This window comes from Mobula birostris, chromosome 3, assembly GCF_030028105.1.
Source record: "Mobula birostris isolate sMobBir1 chromosome 3, sMobBir1.hap1, whole genome shotgun sequence".
NCBI classification, from domain to species: Eukaryota; Metazoa; Chordata; class Chondrichthyes; order Myliobatiformes; family Myliobatidae; genus Mobula; species Mobula birostris.
In genome coordinates, this window is record NC_092372.1 from 106,969,021 (window position 1) to 106,983,931 (window position 14,911).

The 14,911-nt window shown below is 41.0% G+C and overlaps 1 protein-coding gene across 2 annotated transcripts in view; it reads right to left on the reverse strand.

The window, feature by feature from the left end:
- ndst3 (N-deacetylase/N-sulfotransferase (heparan glucosaminyl) 3) overlaps positions 1–14,911 on the reverse strand; it is a 726,179-nt gene that overhangs the window by 557,885 nt on the left and 153,383 nt on the right. The window contains exon 2 of one of the 2 annotated variants that reach the window (XM_072253177.1): positions 10,415–10,487. The gene's annotated coding sequence lies outside the window, so the exon portion shown is untranslated. Of the gene's footprint in view, positions 1–8,670; positions 8,738–10,414; positions 10,488–14,911 lie in introns of those variants that run through there. The other variant, XM_072253181.1, reaches the window with a different exon arrangement.

The following is a 14,911-nucleotide window of genomic DNA, read 5'->3' on the forward strand; positions in this document are numbered from 1 at the left end:
TGGTGCCAAGCTGTATGGGTCCTAGTGCCCTTCCCTTGGACAACATTGGTGTTGTGGAGAGGGGAGACTTGCAGCATGGGCAACTGCTGGTCTTCCATAAAACCTTGCCCAGGCCTGCGCCCTGCATGAAGACTTTCCAGGAGCAGATCCATGGTCTCGTAAGACTAACGGATGCCTCTTTCACCACAGCTGATCTCTGAAGACTGAAGAATTACCAACATTGTTCCTTTATTTCAGAAGGATATTAGAAACAAACCAGGAGATTAGAGGCCAATAGAGGTAGGGGAATTATTGGAGTAAATTCTTAGGGCCAGAATTTACTCATATTCGAAAAAGCTAATCGGAATGTTTATTGGGGGTAGTCAGCTCTTCTTATATTCTGAGGAGGTCCAGTTTCAAAAACTTAATTAAGAAAGCGATGGAAATTTTTGATGAGGGACGAATAGTGGTGTTTTCTGCATGGAGTTTGACAGAGCATTTGACACGGTCCCTCATGGTAGACTAAGCCACAAGGGATTTACAGAGACTTACTGTAAATTAGATCCAGAATCGACTTGGTCACAGAGACATGGGTTGTGGTATATGGGTGTTTTTCTGATGATAGAAAGAATTACCAACGTTGAGAGCAGTGGTACTCTATATGGATCAGTACAGAGTCCACTGTTCGCATTTTGGCTGAAAATGTAGATGATCTCATCAGTAAGCTTTCAGATAATAGGGAAATTGACCAGATCTGTCCACATCTACAACTACCAAAGGACACAACAGTTGAACATTTGGGCAGTAAAATGGCAGATGGACTTAAATCTCGACAAGTAGGAGGCAATACATTTTGGGAAGTCAAATAGCATTGATGCTGCTTTATGCACCCATGCTGAGCTCATTAATTCATCAACGTTCCCTCCAGCTGCCACCCTGCCTTAAATTCACTTGGTTCATTTCTAGCCTCCTCAGTTTCCTTAACATCCATGCTCATCCTATCTCCCCACTGCCTCAACAGTGATAGAGTTCCTCTTGTTCTTACCCACCACCCCATGAGCCTCTGCATCCAACACATCACTCTCTGCAAATTCCACCATCTCCAAAAGGATCCAACCAACATACATACCTTTACCTCCTCCCCCACCCCACCCCACTTTTCGCAGGGATTGTACCTGCCATGATTTCCTTGTCCATTCATCTTTCCAACACTTATCCCTGCAAGAGGCCACAGTGCTACACTTGCCCATTCACCTCATCCCTTACCTCCATTCAGAGCCCCAGAAAGTGCTTTCAGGTGAGGCAACGCTACACCTGCAAGTCTGCTGGGTCATCTAGCATGTCTGGTGCACCCTATGTGACCTCCGTTACATTAGTGAGACCTGTCGTAAATTGGGGGACCGCTTCGTTGAGCACCTCTGCTCCATCCACCAAAAACAGAACCTTTGATGGTGAAACATTTTAATTCCAATCTGCATTCGGACATGTCGATCCTTGGCATCCTCAGGGTGGAGGAGCAACATGTTACATACTGTCTGTGGAGCCTCCAACCTGATGGCATCAGTATCAATTTCTCCTTCTGGTTTAAAAAAAAACTTTTCCCTCCCTTCCCCTCTTCTTATATTCCCCATTCTGGTCTCTTACCTGAGTTATGGGGAAAGGTTGAAAAGATTATTCCCTTTAGCGCAGGAGAATAAGGGAGATTTGATAGAGGTATATATTATTATGAATGAGGGGAGATTTGATAGAGGTATACACAATTATGAATGAGGGGAGATTTGATAAAGATATGTATAATTGAGGGGTAGAGAAAGGGTTAATGTAAACAGACTTTTTTCCCACTGAGGTTGGCTGAGACTAGAACTAGGGTCAACAGGTTAAGGATAAAAGGTGAAATACTTAAGGAGCAATTGAGGGGGAATTCTTAACTCAGAGGGTGGCGTGAGTGTGGAACTAGCTGTCAGTGAAAGTGGCAATTTTTAATTTAGGATAAGTACAATGGAGGGGAGGGGTATAGTGAGATATGGGCCAGATGAGGATCAATGAGATTCGGTAGAATAACAGAGCAAAGGGCCTGTTTCTGTGATTCCATGATTCTATGTTCCTTATGACACCTCTTTGCCAAACTTTTGTGGCCCAATGAGCCTCAGTGACAGAAACTGTGGAATTCCAACACAATACAATGTTCCAGCAGTCTCTGACATCTTTATCTGCACTATGCCAGACTGCAATGGATTAAACTCACCTACACTGACTGTAACACGCTGATTTGGAAATGTTCACAGACGCAGCAGCTATACTCCAGCTACAAAATGACACACATATGCACTGTGTGCAAGAGGTGTCAGTGATAGGGTTAAACTTAATTATTTTAGTGCTGACTAGAAATACAGGACTTCCAAATCTATAAAGATGAGCCTTAGGCACTACTCTTGAAAGAACTGGGTAAAACAGTTCACTGATGCAATGGAGTTTTCGTTCCAGTACCCTTCCGAGGGTGATGAACACAAACTAGTTAAAATATTCAATGGCCTTGTGTGGATAAAGTATTTTGAAATTGGTGATTACTGTGAAAGTGTTTTGACTCACAATAATACTGATATCATGCACTGCTTTATTCAAATGCAACATTCAGTGCTTTGCAGTGATTAGATTGTTGGATGGTTTGTCAGATTATAATTGCCCTCCGAATGTAAACTTTCATCTTCAGGCAAACCGATTTGATACTTTCATGACATTTCAGCTGTTAAGCAGCAACTTTTTCAAGACATTTAGCATTCATTATAATAGTGGGAAAATTTTAGGCCAGCACCCCAGTTTGGGTCAGTTGAACTGCTTTTCCATCCTTGCTAGTTTGAATTGAGTCTGGCTTGCTGCAGACACATTTGCATGATGAATTAATCCAATTGTGTGGAGCAGTATAAATTCATAATTGTCAATCTCAGGTTTAATGTTCTTCCTGTAGAACTTACCCAGATATTTTTAGTTAACTTTTTATTACACATAAATTACTAAAAAAAATTTGTTATTGACAGGAGTAGAACTTGTCAGTTAACTTAATTTTCTTCTCTACCCAAGAGAATTCCATCAAAGAACAGCTTTTCATTAAGGTCGTGCAGGGCTAGAGGCAGTGCAAAAACCCAAAAATATCATTGCTACAATATGTATGATGTCTTTAAGAACTCTTTTGTTTCACACAATGCAAATCTTGATCACTGCATCCAGCTGCTGCAACTGAGGAATACCACCTTCAATGAAGGATGCTCTGTTTTAACGCTCTACCCAGAAATAAATCCCCAGCGCCTGGGGAGATGCATCCCCAACTGCTGTGGAAGGTAACAGAGGACATTGCTGGGATCCTCAAAGAAATTTCTTAAATCTTTGCATGCCATAGGTCTGACAGTTCAAGTTTATGTTTATTGCTGTCATTGGTATAGGTATATTATAGGATGAGGGAAAACACAAGTTAACATAAACTTAAATAAATTACATATACGTACGCAAAAATAAGCAATGACATTGGCACAAAATTGGGAGAGAGGAATAAAAATATATTGTCTGATAACTAGAGGTGAGCCAACGTAGTAACCTTATTGAAGAAAAGAAGCTAGAAAAGTCAGGTTAGCACAAGCTTAAGTCTAACATCAGTGGTAGGGAAATTATTGGCAAAAAAATTCTTAAGGACAGAACTAATTCAAACTTGGAAAGGTGGAAATTGATCAAATTGTCAACATGGTTTAGTTGGTGGGTGATTCTGTCTGAACACCTCAACTGAATGTTTTTTCAAGAAGATGAAACAAAATATGTACATGAGGCTGTGCAGTTGATGTAGGCTACAAGATTTCAGTAAAACATTTGACAAGGTTCCATATGGGAGTCTAGTCCAAAATGTTTGGAGAAAATGGGATGAAAGAGAGGTTGCAAAGTGGATCCATACTGACTTGGAAATAGGAGATAGAGAAGGTGATACTGTAAGGTCGTATTTTGTGAATGGAAAGCATTGGACTACAGTGTTGCTGTAAAGCTCAATGTTTGAAAAATACATTAGTTTGAATACACTGTCAAAGGAGAAGGCACATTCCCAGATGACATGAAAATTGGTGGTGTCAAAGAATAGTCTAATGATACAACATGATATTGATCAGTTGATGGATAGGCAGAACAATGGCAGATAGAATTTAATACAGATAAGAAGGTGATACACTGAGGCAGAAATAGTAAGGTCAGGGCATAACCACGAATGGCAGGGCTACAGGAAATATTGAATATGACCTTAAGAGTACAAATTCAAGTATTCCTATAGATTCCCAAAATGCTGAAGAAAGCTAACAGTATACCGGATGCCCCTCTATCCTGAGGCTGTGCCCTCTTGTCCTAGACGCCCCCACCATGGGAAACATCCTTTCCACATCTATTCTGTCTCAGCCTTTTTAACATTGGAAAGGTTTCAATGAGATCTTCCCTGATCCTAAATTCCAGCAAGTACAGACACAGAGCCATCAAACAGTCCACGTACAATAACCCTTTCATTCCTGGAATCATCCTTGTGAACTTCCCCTAGACCATCTCCAATGCCAGCACATCTTTTCTTAGATGAGCAGCCCAAAACTGTTCATAATACTCAAGGTGAGGCCTCACCAGTACCTTATGAAGCCTCAGCATCACATCCCTGCTTTGGTATTCAAGACCTCTTGAAGTGAATGCTAACATTGCATTTGCCTTCCTCACCACTGACTCTACCTGCAAGTTAATCATTAGGGTGGTTTGCTCAAGGGCTTCCAAGTCCCTTTACATCTCAGGTTTTTGATTCCCCCCCCCATCTAAAAAATAGTCCACACATTTATTTCTACTACCAAACTTTACAACAAAGCCATGTATTCCATCATCTAAATCATTGGTATACAGAATAAAAAGAAGTGGCTCCAACACTGACCCCTGCAGAACACCACTAGTCACTGGCAGCCAACCAGAAAAGGATCCTTTTATTCCCGCTCGCTGCCTCCTACCAATCAGCCAATGCTCCAACCATGGTAATAACTTTCCTGTAGTACAATGGGCTCTTAACACGGTAAGCAGCCTCATGTATGGCACTTCGTTAAAGGCCTTCTGAAAGTCCAAACATGTAACGTCCACTGCAATCCCTCTATCTATCCTACTTGTAATCTCCTCAAAGAATTCCAACAGGTTCGTCAGGCAAGATTTTCCTTTATAGAAACCATGCTGACTTGGTTCTATCTTGTCCTGTGTCATCAAGTACTCCATAACCTCATCCTTAATAATTGACTCCAACATCTTCCCAACAACTGAGGTCAGGCTAACTGTTCTATAGTTTACTTTCTGCTGCCTTCCTCTTTTCTTGAAGGGTGGAGTGACATTTGAAATTTTCCAGTCCTCTGGCACGATGCCAGAGTCCAATAATTTTTAAAAGAGCATTGCTAATCCTTCCACAATTTCTAATGCTACTTCTTTCAGAACACCTAGGGTGCAGTTCATCTGGTCTAGATGACTTCTGTACCCTTAAGGTCTTTCAGCTTTTTGAGCACTTTCTCCCTTGATATAGTAACTGCACTCACTTCTCTTCCTTCACACAACACAGCATTTGGCACACTGCTAGTGTCTTCCACGGTGAAGACTGATGCAAAATATTCATTTAGTTCATCTCTCATCTCCTTGTCCCCCATTATTATTTCTCTGGCCTCATTTTCTAGTAGTCCTATATGCCAGCGGTCCCCAACCACCGGGCCGTGGACCGGTATGGGCCGCAGAGCATTTGCTACCGGGCTGTGAGGAAACGATATGAGTCAGCTGCACTTTTCCTCATTCCCTGTCACGCTCTGTTGAACTTGAACATAGGGTTGCCAACTGTCCCGTACTTGCCGGGACATCCCGTACATTGGGATAAATTGGTTTGTCCCGTATTTCCCCCACGAAAGAAGAGCATTCCTACGAAAACTTTCGTGCCGAAATGGCGTGAAGTGAAGAAGCAATTACCATTAATTCATATGAGAAAATTTTTTGAGCGTTCCCAGACCCAAAAAATAACCTAACAAATCATACCAAATAACACATAAAATCGAAAATAAATAACACTAACGTATAGAAAAAGCAGGAATGATAGGATAAATACACAGCCTATATAAAGTAGAAATAATGTCGAAGTAAAGTAGAAATAATGTAGAAATAACTATAGTCGGGAAGATGAAGGCAAAACGGATTTGTAGGGGAAAGAAAAATCGGCAAGTATGCGCATGCGCCCATCATGTGCGCACATCACACATGCGCACACAGGTGCCCGCACAAGGCTTCATGGTCATGGTGGTCTTTCTGGGGTAAGGTGTCCTGGGGTTTGACTGCTACTTTTGTCCCTTATTTGGGAGTGAGAAAGTTAGCAACCCTAACTGTAAAAGACATGTTGAGGTGAGGTTAACCCTACTTGAACACCCACCCCCGGTTGGCCAGTCCGCAAGAATATCGTCAATATTAAACCGGTCTGTGGTGCCAAAAAGGTTGGGGACCCCTGCTATATGCACACGCATCTCTCTTATTTTGTTTTACATACTTGAAAAGGCTTTACTAACCACTTTGATATTGTTTGCTAGCTTGCTTTCTTATTTCATCTTTTGCCCTCCAATGATTCTTTTAGTTGCTCTCTGTCGGTTTTTAAAACTTTGTAGATTTGGATACTGTTCTGGGGGATGACCTCCCAGGGGAATGTCACAGAGACGAGGTTACTGGCACTGAGCATGAATCTGTGGTGCAAAAGCTAGAGAGGGAGAAGAGGGGAGCAATAGAGATAAGGGACTCAATAGTCAGAGGAACAGACAGGGGATTCTGTGGACATGAACAGGCCACCCGGATGGTACATTGCCTCCCAGGTGCTAGGGTCAGTGATGTCTCGGATCACATCCACAGCATCTTAGAGAGGGATGGAGAGCAGCCAGATGTCTTGGAGCATATTGATACCAATGACATAGGAAGGAAAAGCAACGAGGTCCTGAAGAGAGAATTCTGAGCTAGGCAGGAAGCTGAAAAGCAGGAAGTCCAGGATAGTAATTTCTGGATTGCTACCCATGCTACATGCTAGTGAGGGTAGAAACAGGAAGATGTGACAGATAAGTGCATGGCTGAGAAGCTGGTGCAGGGGGCAAGGGTTCAGGTTCTTAGATCATTGCAATCTCTTCTGGGGAAGGTATAACCTGTTCAAAAGGGACGGGTTGCACCTGAACCCAAGGGGGACCAATATTGTTGCGGGCCAGTTTGTTAGAGCTTTTGGGTAGGGAGGGTTTCAACTAATTTGGCGGGGAGGGGGTGAAAACCGTAATGAAGGGGCTTAGAATAGGACGGATATTAAAAAAACAAAATTAGCATTCAGTCAGTCTGTCAGGAAAGGCAGGTAGGTGATAGGACAAAATTGCAACCAGCAGGGTGAGTATCAGCGCTTTAGGGATGCAAAATCAAAAAGGATAGCAAATACAGCACTCAAAGTGTTATATCTCAATGCACAAAGTATAAGAGATAAGGTGGATGATCTTGCTGCACTTACAGATTGTCAGGTATGATGTGTGACCATCACGGAATCAAGGCTGAAGGATGGTTGTAGTTGGGAGTTGAAAGTCCAAGATTACATGTTGTATCAGAAGGACAGGACAGTAGGCAGAGGGAGTGGTGTGGCACTACTAGTAAACAATAGCATCAAATCAGTAGAAGGATGTGACATAGGATCGGAAGATGTTGAATCCTCGTGGGTTGAATTAAGACACTGCAAGGGTAGAAGGACCCTGATGGGTGTTGAATACAGGCCTCCCAGTAGTAGCTGGGATATGGACTACAGATTACAACAGGAATTAGAAAAGACATAGCAGGCTGCTACCTGAAATGTCAATATTTTGTCAAGGAGAAAGATTGGATAGGCTAGATTTGTTTTCCTTTGAGTCAATGAAGGTAGCTGAGGGGGTCTATAGAAGGCTATGGACTTGACAGTTAGCCTAATACTGGTGGTTTGGGGGATGGTAGTGGAGGTGTGCTGTGATTCTGCTACAACATCTGATTCTGTGTTGTATAACTCTGGAACTATGAGTTTGAGTCTTGGATCTACAAAGATCAAATTCATTCACAGAACGTACAAAAACAAAGCAGTACTTGACCAAACATCTAGACTTTGGTATTTACACATCTTTTCCATCTTCAGCCTCACACTAACACTCAGCTAGATTGATAACTGGTCATTGAAATATTTCTGAAATTTCCTCAGTGGATAGAGCTGGCAGTCACAAAAAATGTCACATGCACAGCAACAAGACAAATGGGATCATTGACTTTGCATCAGATAATGCCATGGAATCTGTAAATTTAGAAGGTAGACAAAGGACTCTGTTTATCTTCTCATCCAAAACATCACCTCCAATGATGTAACATTCTATCAGTATTGCACAGACATGGCAACCCAAACCTCATTTTGAATCATCATCTTGCTAACAGTATCAAGACTGACACTTGAATATATTGTGCATATATTTTTTTGTAATTACGTGATATAAGGTACTTATCTGGCTACGACGAAAATCAGCTTGAGCTATTCACACAATAGAAATGCATGTGCTAACAATTTTAATTCTGTAATTGTACAGTAGGAACTATTGCAGCAAAGCAGAATGCAGCAACTCTCTTATCTAAATCAATAAAAGTTCTTACTGGTTGGAGTTCAGGCTGGTGCAATATTCAGACAATTGTGTCAGGGCTTGCTTGAGCTCTCAGCGAGATGTCTTGTCAGCAGTATGGCAGCTCCTCCAAGATGGGAATCAAATCTAGGTCAGAACAGCTTGCATCTTTGACTCAAACCAGGAAACATTTCATTTCCTGGCCTGACCTGTCATTTCACAGCAGTATTTGAGATGTTTTAGTCATTTCTGTTATGGCTTTGTCACAGCACTAGAACAGATTGTGGCCTAGAAAGTCAGAAACACAAGAGATTCAGCAGATGCTGGAAATCTTAGGCAACATGCACAAAATGCTGGAGGTCCTGATGAAGTGTCTCAGCCTGAAATGTTGACTCTTTATTCCTCTCCATATACTGCATGCTGCCTGACTTGCTGAGTTCCTCCAATACTTGACCTTGACCTGGCCTTGACAGTCTTTCCTGCCACTACCCAGAATGATTCCTGCATAGGAATGCATAGGTTTGAGCCAGACACAAAACCGGCCTTATTCCTGGTCAAAGGTATCGAATGGCAACAGATGTCTCTAACCAGCTCTCTGGTGAATTGATATTGAACTATTTTGAATGCAATAACTCCCATTGAGGGTCTGGTGTTTGCTGGGTGGGGTACAGAGGAGTGAGTAATCAAGGGAGGGTTTCACATAGCCATTAATGGGGCGGGGACTTACAAATTATAGCACAACACAGAATAATCTCGTACAGGTTTCTTTCAGGATTAAATGTTCCTGTTTAATGTTTGTTCTTCATCTATTTTAATCACTTTAAAACTAAATAATTTTCAGTCAAGGACATAGGCATTGAATTTAACAGTCATTACTGCTTTGAGAATAAATCTTTGATAGAGTTCTTGAAGAATGCAAATGAAGCTCTACAATACCACCATCAAAATGCCAATTAACAGAGAATGAGAACAGGAAATTCCTTTGCCATAGGAGAAAAGGCGTGCATTTAGCATCTAGATTTACCAAACATATTGTTAAATCATTGCAATCAAAGACTGAACATGATAGTTCAAATAATACAAACAGAAAATGCTATTAAAAAGTCCGCAGGCCAGACTGTATTTGTGGGAGTAGAAAGAGAGTCCAAAAATCCTTCGACAGAACATGGTATTTCAATATATCACAGTATCTGCAACGTAAATTGCTCAACACATTTTCATTAAATGAAAGGATCTCAGTCTCAGCTTCTCTTCTCTGCAAAGTTAGTAAACTCTCTGAAAGGCAGTAGGGAAAAGCCGAGCTATATGTTAATATCGAGGGTCATCCTCACCATGGATCAAAATCATCCTACTGGTACCTGAACTAAACCTGTGCATTCTACTATGTCAGATTACTGCAAACATAAAGATGATATTCCCTCATAAGCAATTCTGCAGAAACCCTTTCAAATTCAGGCTCGCAATCCTCCCCAAAAAAAGGTCACAATGGTTTGTTTGACAGATGAAAAGGTGCATCACACAAGTCTAGAACATATTTTTCAATAGCAGTGTAGTCATTTTCAATTAGCTTATGGTATAAAATAAATGATAAACGCAGCAGCATTCTGGTAAAACCCGTCAATTTGTTTTCATGATATTGCCCATTTTATACTATAGCCTAGCCAAAGTACTTGTACAAGAATATTTTCAGTAAATTTAAGAAGAATTTGATTGTCAAAGTCCAAGAAATACACATTAACTGTTTAATAACTTGCAACATAAACATTAACTCAACTTACCATTAAAATTCTCCATCACATAAAGGAAGCTTCTGATGACCAATACAAAAGGCATTTCCTCCTCCTCGACTCTCTATCACAGAAACATAACATAGGAAAATAGAGATTAATTAATTCATCACACAGACCTAAAGCTTTGCTCCAATTAGTTACCTCTTTAGTGATTTGTAGAAAGTAAATAGCCTCAGAAAACAAATGCTCAACTTTACAAAGCAATTTTCAGTTTTATGTTTCATTGATACAAAATGTTCCACAGATCAGTTAAATACTTCCATCATTCATTGTCTCCTGCAGTCTTTAAGTATTTGAAGATGCTAAAGACGTAGATTACAAAGGCCACAGTTCTTAATGTGGTTGCTCAGCAATACTAAAGATAATTATTTATTTTAGGTATGTAATTGAACCAGTAATGTAAACATTTTCCTCCAATAATTTATGACTGACCATTATTTTACTTAAGCCTATTTTTATAGAGATTGCATTTAACCAACATTTTATTTATTTCAACTCTATGTATTTTTGTTTAAACAGTGGATCACATTGACTCGTGGGAGAAATTACACGATGAATATACTGTTACGTACCCCGTAACTGGGTTGCCAAACCAGCAGAAATGGATCACTCAGTTGGAGTCTGGATTACTAGAACTAAGAAAGTTTTATTAAAGAAACAAGCAACACAGTACTCTAATCAAAAGGATAATAAATACAACAGTTCAGCAATGATAAACACACATGTACACAGAATTAAGATAACAAGATCAATCAAGCTCTATCGTTGTCTAGGGGTAAATGACCAGTTTCAAAGTGACGCAAAGTTCAGTTCAGTTCGCAGTAATCGCTGCCGTGGGAGATGGACAGTGTGGGGGGAAGCAGAGAGAGAGCAAAATGAATGAATATTCAAACGGCTTCCACACAGACCTTCGCAGTCAGCTTTCGGGCGAGTCCTTTGTGATGTCATCTGAGGTCACCGACCGTGACCCCTCCGTTTCCAGATACGATCATTTCTCTGCGGTGAACCTGGCACCCAGGCAAGGGTGGACACAGACCAGGTTCCCGTCGATCGTGCCTTTCCACCCTGTGCGTCTATGGCTTGTCCCGCGACCAGCCGTCCAAAACTTCCCACCGACTTGTGGAAAACGCACCGCTTCCAGGGTCTCGTTACCTCGGGGTGTCGTGTGTGTCCTGCCTTAGTGAACCTGTCCCTTTTTATCCCCCTGCTGGGGTATCGTCTGTCCATCACTTCAAACAGTTCAGGGTTCAAAGGGGGAGCCGATCTTGATAGCTCTCCTTCCGTTACTCTCTCCCGTCCCTTCATTAACATCTCCAAATGCTGCTCCATTGTTTTCCTTATCTCTCTTTCTCCTGAAGACAGGTGGCAGACCAACTTCTGATCCCACTGGTGCCAGCCCAGGCCAGCTAACATCTTAATTTATGTGTATTCTCGTCACAATACTAAGCTTCCAACCATCACAACACAATCTCTAAGGAGGTGAACAAATGTAGTTCTCACAATTTATGTACATGAACCAAAATTCCACTCAAAGCTGTTTTTCTAACGGGAACCTTTTCAATCGGTAATACCATGTGCAAGGAATGAATAAACATTGGCAAGTATGATCAAGATGATTAATTGAGCTGGCAACAGTTGTGGAAGAGTTCTATAATTCTGCTATCCCATCTATGAGAAGCACTTCCAATCCCTTTCCCTGAATGGCTTTGTCTCATTGTCAGTGAGCCATATAACAGAGAAATTGACCACATCCAAGCCATCTAATGCTTCATTCACATCTATTGCATTGTTCATGCAAGTTTCTTCATATCACCCAAGTTTGTTGCTACATTATTCAAAATGGATGAGCCTTGAATCAAAGTAAAGCATATAGTTCATGGTAAACTTAGTTAATTAAGAATTGTCAAAGGATTGGTAGTTTGAATCCTTTAGAGTGATAAGCATTTATGAGAAAGACGAGTGAAAAGGATTAGAGAGACATTCAGTGCAGAAACAAGCTTGTCAGAGGCCATAAAGCACCCTTTAACACTAATCCTACACTCATCTCAGATTTTATTCTCCTAACATACTAACGACCTGCACATTAGTGACAATTACAATGGCCAATCAGCACGTCTTTAGGATGTGGGAAGGAACCTTGGCACTGAAAGAAATCCCAAGCATTCAGAGGAAAAATGGACTAAGGGATTATGAACTTTGAACATATTTTGGCAGTTCCTATTTTCCTGACCCAACTTTTGTAGGAGTGGGAGTTGTTGTCCATTACTGGCATAAATCATTCTATTTTCATATTTTAATGAATTTAAACTTGATTACATCTTATCTAAAGTTACTGAAATGGTCCATTGGAATCATTATATTTGAAATATGTGAGTCTGCAATGTCCAGGTTTATTAAGCCAAGCCTTTTCATTGGGCCTCAGAATTATTACTCTGGAATAACTGGACTGTCAGTCACCAGCCTCAGAATTATTACTCTGGAATAACTGCACTGTCACAGTTCAACAGCTCAGATAACTGGTAATATCAAAACTAAATGCTAGTTTGCTGCAATTTCTTCGGCAAGTGAGTTCTTACTTTGAAGGGGCACTGCAAACTTATTGTCTTTGATTTGTCTCAAAGCAACTTTCTTTATCTGAGCACAAAAAATATGAAAACGTTTCAATAAACATTCTAGTCCAGAAGTATAAACAAATCTTTTTTGTTCCGTTTCCTTCCTGCTTCAGGATTCTGAAGAATCAAATATGTCTGCAGAGTGGTACCTTTTAAATCATTCAGTAAGAATTCAATGTTCAGTGAAAGGGTCTGCTTGTTCCATGGAAACAAGCAGTGACATCTCACTGCTGAAATATATGTACATTTCATTGTCATCACAACAGCAGAGATAATGTTCCTGTCTAACAGCTTAACTGAAGAAATAAATCTTCAAATAGTTTTACAATGTTTTATAAGGCTCTTTCTCAGCTGAGCAAGAAGCAAAAGGCCATAGAAGAGTTACAGCTACAGGCTCCGAAGTGAAAGACGCCAGAAAGTCAGAGAGCAGGTGTGAGTGGAGCTGTCATTACTAAGGTGAAAATGCTGCAAAAACTTAAAGGCACGAAGATGGATAAATCTCCTGGACAAGATAGACTATACCCACAGCTCTGAAAGAGGCAGCTGAAGAGATTGTGAGGTATTAAGTCATGATTTTCAGAATCAGAATCAGGTTTATCATCACCAGCGTGTGACGTGAAATTTGATAATTTAGCAGCAGTTCAATGTAATACATAATCTAAAAGAGAGAAAAAAATAATAATAAGTAAATCAATTATGTATATTGAATAGATTTTAAAAAGTGCAAAAACAGAAATACTGTATATTTTTTAAAAAGTGAGGTAGTGTCCAAACAATGAGAAAAGGGCATGCCCTGGGTGCTGGAGGTCTTTAGTAATGGACGCTGCCTTTCTGAGACACCGTTCCCTGAAGCTGTCCTGGGTACTTTGTAGGCTAGTACCCAAGTTGGAGCTGATCAGATTTACAATCTTCTGCAGCTTCTTTCAGTCCTGCGCAGTAGCCCCTCCATACCAGACAGTGATGCAGTCTGTCAGAATGTGCTCCACGGTACATCTATAGAAGTTTTTGAGTGTATTTGTTGACATGCTAAATCTCTTCAAACTCCTAATAAGGTATAGATGCTGTCTTGCCTTCTTTGTAGCTGCATCCAGGTTAGATCCTCAGAGATCTTGACACCCAGGAACTTGAAGCTGCTCACTCTCTCCACTTCTGATCCCTCTGAGGATTGGTATGTGTTCCTTTGTCTTACGCTTCCTGAAGTCCACAATCAGCTCTTTCGTCTTACTGACATTGAGTGTCAGGTTGTTGCTGCGGCACCATTACACTAGTTGGCATATCTCACTCCTCTACGCCCTCTCGTCACCACCTGAGATTCTACCAACAATGGTTGTGTCGTCAACAAACTTATGGATGGTATTTGAGCTATGTCTAGCCACACAGTCATACGTATAGAGAGAGTAGAGCAGTGAGCTAAGCACACACCCCCGATGGTACGCCAGTGTTGATCGTCAGTGGAGAGGATATGTTATCACCAATCCGCAGAGGCTGTGGTCTTCCGGTTAGGAAGTCAAGGATTCAATTGCAGAGGGAGATACAGAGGCCCAGGTTCTACAACTTCCCGATCAGGATTATGAGAATGATGGTATTAAATGCTGAGCTATAGTCGATGAATGGCATCCTGACGTAGGTGTTTGTGCTGTCCAAGTGGTCTAAAGCCGTGTGAAGAGCCATTGAGATTGCATCTGCCATTGACCAATTGTGGCAATAGGAAAATTGCAATGGGTCCAGGTCCTTGCTGAGGCAGGAGTTCAGTCTAGTCATAACCAATCTCTCATAGCATTTCATCACTGTTGATGTGAGTGCTACTGGGCAATAGTCGTTAAGGCAGCCCATATTATTCTTCTTAGGCACTGATATGATTGTTGCCTTTTTG